This window comes from Mus musculus, chromosome 14 (genome assembly GCF_000001635.26).
Source record: "Mus musculus strain C57BL/6J chromosome 14, GRCm38.p6 C57BL/6J".
NCBI lineage: Eukaryota > Metazoa > Chordata > Mammalia > Rodentia > Muridae > Mus > Mus musculus.
The window spans coordinates 118232931-118233232 of NC_000080.6; positions in this window are offsets into that span (position 1 = coordinate 118232931).

Here is a 302-nt window from a genome sequence, read left to right on the forward strand (position 1 = left end):
CTAGATGTTTTTAAATGGGCTCTCTTCTACTGGTTCATGAATGCCACTCCCCCCCCCCCCAAGATAATGCAACTACTTGGGTTTTTTTCTTTTTTAAAATCTTTCCTATTCACGATTTAAAATGTGATAAATCAGGTTTTTGGCTCTGAATAACAATGGCTTGATTTAGATTCCCTAGTAAATCTATTCAAAAGTGAAACAAAGACTGCCTTTAGAGGATACCTTACACTTCACCTGGGCCAGGCCCCGTAAGGGCAATTCAGATAAAAATCTTGTTAGGAACTCAACAAGAAATAGAGGAT